The 4,001-nt window shown below is 45.1% G+C and overlaps 1 pseudogene; it reads right to left on the bottom strand.

The window, feature by feature from the left end:
• LOC115104171 (transmembrane protein 184A-like) lies at positions 1-3,718 on the bottom strand (annotated as a pseudogene).
• Between the last annotated feature and the right edge of the window lie 283 nt (positions 3,719-4,001).

Raw genomic sequence — 4,001 nt, 5'->3', positions numbered from 1 at the left:
AAGGAAAACTTTCACAAATTTTGTAATGAATTATATATAGATCATATTTCATAGAAACACTGGACAGTTACTTTAAAACCAGGACTAAAGTAAAGATTTCATCTTAAGAAATGAAATGAAAGAAGATGAAAATGAACCACACAGACGGATGCCAGGTCTGACAGTGGGATATGTGGTGCCAGTATTGTCCTGGGTGTGGTGAGGAAACAAAGACATGGATACTCGTGGTGGTGGGCGACTCCTTAGAATTCGTCATCAGAGATAATCAGCAGGACTTTGTCAGATTTCTTGGAGCTCTTGCTGCTGCCGCCTGTGCCTGCCTTGCCGTTGTTCTGGCTGGGCTGTACCACCTCCTGGGTGGACTGCTGGGTGTACTGCTGGTAGGCTGGGGAGAAGTTGTGGATGGCATCCTGGACCATGTCCCCAGGGTTCATCGTCTCCTTCAGACCACTGGAGATGCTCTGCATGGGGGCGATGTTGTCTAGAAGTACATAAGACACATTTTGACATGGTCATTTAACTTGTTTATAGGACATAACTTTGATCTGAATATCAAACCATAGAAAATACAATATACAACATGAGAAATACAAGAGTAGTTACGCTTATGAAAACTAAATTCATCCATTTTTGAAGACAAGGTGCTGACAGAGACTCATTAGGAAAAACTCCCTAGTCCAGAATCACAGTTGATATGAATCTCACTCATGCAAACTCATTGGTTTTAAGACTGCTCAGTCCTTGTGCCCAGTGGATGAGAGCATAGAGAGAGATGACAAGGGGGCTGCAGCAATTTAGTGGGAGTGAGGAAGATGCTTTCTCTCCTCCGTCTACCTTCCCTGACTGAGCCCCTCCAGCTGTGGGCCAGGCTGATACTTGACCCTATAATACCAGGGTGTCTCATCCAACGTCCCGGGAGCAGTCCGGTGCAGACAGAACCAACGCAGCCTTCTGTTTCAGGGTCAGCGACAGTGCAGTCTAGGCCAGGTCTCTGGAGGGAAGGCGGCACGGCGGAGGGTTCCGCTGTGCTTCAGGGTCAGAGTAGTGGTTAGCCATGCTCTCCTGAGCTTCTCCTCACAGCTGGCCTGTGTTGCAACTAGGGCTGGCCTCAGTCAGGGTTGGAGGAGGACAGCCTGGAGGTATATAAGCCTCCCAAATCTCCACAGGCATTGAAAACACCACACATGAATGACCTTCTGACACTTCGCAGCCCAGGGAGGGTTGGATGGGGCTGTGACTACAACTCTCAGCAGCAATATCAAAAGGCTAGACTAGTCTTAATGGGAATCTTTCTGGTTCAGGTAATATTTATGCAGTCCAGTCACATACTATAGCACTGAATTATGACCTTTGAATTGGTGCTTTGGTAGAAAATAACAACTCAGTGGGGCATATAAGAAATGTAGCCCCAACACCATGCGTCCCTTTGAGAGGGAAAATTAACTTTCAAAACCATACTTTTGGAAACTCCTCAGAGAATAGTCTGGCTTCAGCTGCATTTCATTTACAAGTTTAGACCACAATAAAAATGTAATTTGCTGCGGCTACATTACCATTAGTTTTAAATGAATAGCAACTATAGCAAAATGAATAATACATTTTGTACGGGAGCACGAAGAAGGCCGAGCATGGGATAAATCTCTATTCATTTTGTCACAAGTTTCTTTTGATCACTTGGCAACATGAAGAGAACACTTTTACCGGTCAAATGTAATGGACATGGAAACATTTCACACTTAATCAGCATTCAGCGATTCCGTTTCTTTCTGCACGTCTGTCTCCTATAGCCCAAGGCCTCAGCAGGACTGCTGTTGCAGGAGGTAACAAGCGGAGATGATTGATATCTCCGCAGAAGGCTTTTCCCTTGGTCTCCATTTGTCTTCTGCTCATGTGAAAGGTATTGACGTCAGAGCGGTACTGCTAGTTCCTGCGATTAAGCGTATAGTGGCTATGAAATGCTCTTTCTATAGTGTGCTGTGCTAGCAACCTTCCTGTGAGCCATGAGTAATGATGAACACCCTGAAGACCATTCCTCTGCTGACCTCTGGCCTGCCTGGTTCACACTGTTCACTCTTGTCATGTCTCTCTGACCCGTTTCCCATTCCCTGTTTACAGCCAGGAATGGGACAGAAAACTGCATTGTCACCTACAGGTAACTTCCAAAATTAAGGAAACACTTGAGTAAATGGGGGATACAAAGTATATTGAAAGCAGTTGCTTCCACACAGGTGTGGTTCCTGAGATAATTAATAAATTAACATCCCATTATTTTGTCTACCATGGCTCGGTGACTTTGAAAAAGGGGTCTCAGAGGAGCATAAGGGCGGGTTCCCGCTCAGCCCAGTCAAAACTGTTCGCTGCTCTGGCCCCCCAATGGTGGAACAAACTCCCTCACGACGCCAGGACAGCGGAGTCAATCACCACCTTCCGGAGACACCTGAAACCCCACCTCTTTAAGGAATACCTAGGATAGGATAAAGTAATCCCTCTCACCCCCTCCCCTGAAAAGATTTAGATGCACTACTGTTCCACTGGAGGTCATAAGGTGAATGCACCAATTTGTAAGTCGCTCTGGATAAGAGCTCTGCTAAATGACTTAAATGTAAATGTAAATGTTTAAAGTGTGTGTGGGGGTCACCAGATCGCAACCCAATTGAACACTTAAGGGGAATTCTGCAGCAGACATATGGTGAGCCATATGTTTGGAACATTGAATTGCAAAGAAATCACTGTATCAATCGCAATACATACAGAATCGTGAGAATTGCAATACATATCGTATCGGCACCCAAGTATGGTGGTAATATCGTGTCTGGCAATTCCCAGCCCTCCTAATGACCATTTCATCAGCTCCAACAGATACCTCCCCTATCTATGGACGTGTAGAAGTACAGTTACCGTGTGTCCCTGGTAGATCGTTCTTCTTCTCCTGGTACACGTGCAGGTGAAGGGGCGTAGCGCAGGGCGATAGCAGCGAAGAACATCTCGATGCAGGTGATGAAGTTCTGCCAGCCTGCTGCCACAGTGCCTGCCCCACCTCCTGGCCGTCGATAAACAGGGCGTTAGGGATGACCCCACAGCGCTCCAGGATGGCCAGCAACATACCTAAACGACAAAAAGACAACACCTTCACCTGCTACTCCAGTCTAATGTATCAATTACAATGTATTGTGTAGACTTTTCCAACCCCATCAGGGTTTGAATCTGTTGATATTAAGTCAAGGTAAGGGACCAACGTACCCTGCCAGAAGGACAGGAAGATGACAGATTTGATGGTGAGGAATTTGAGCACGGGTTCATAAGGCCTCAGCAGGTCACTGGTAGCGAAGAAGAAGAGGAAGAGGCGTACAGGGCCAGGCTGACAGAGATGTTGTAGATGATGGTGATGTAGAGGTATCCTCTCGTTCACACTGCAGATGGGAACAGGATCAATACAGACGTTAGTAGGGATCTATGTACATTCCAGTTTCTGAATTTCCATCCAAATGGAATACTCATATTGTAAATATCAATGTCTAATAGATTCATGTGAAATCTAAAAAGCTGAAAAATCCACAATGAGTAGTGCGAGCATGCGAAGGGAAGTTGAATGGGTGAAATGGAATGGAATGAAAGGTTGTGCTCACTTAAAGTCTCCGTCATGATATTTGCCAAAGGCCTGCAGGAGGATGGTGATGACGGCCATGATGGGTTTGACGACACAGAACTGAAGAGTGGCCTGCATGACATCAATACAGGATGGGACATGCATTGAACACAGAAACAAAACCAGGAACAATGCAGGTGACAACTACTTCATGCTGGTTATTGGATTTGAAAGGTAGCCAACTGTACGTCTTCAAACACTGAGTAATCTATGAAATGAATGAACATTTTGTGGAAATTGTGTGTCTATCAATTTGCAATGTATGATATAACATGTTAAAAATCTCAAACATATGCATGTATTGACATTATGCCAAAACAATGTACTGTCTGAAGTAATGTTACTTCAGACACTA

The sequence above is a fragment of the Oncorhynchus nerka genome, unplaced genomic scaffold (genome assembly GCF_034236695.1).
Source record: "Oncorhynchus nerka isolate Pitt River unplaced genomic scaffold, Oner_Uvic_2.0 unplaced_scaffold_2510, whole genome shotgun sequence".
NCBI classification, from domain to species: Eukaryota; Metazoa; Chordata; class Actinopteri; order Salmoniformes; family Salmonidae; genus Oncorhynchus; species Oncorhynchus nerka.
The sequence above is the reverse complement of the archived record's forward strand: the minus strand, read 5'-3'. Positions and strand labels throughout refer to the sequence as shown.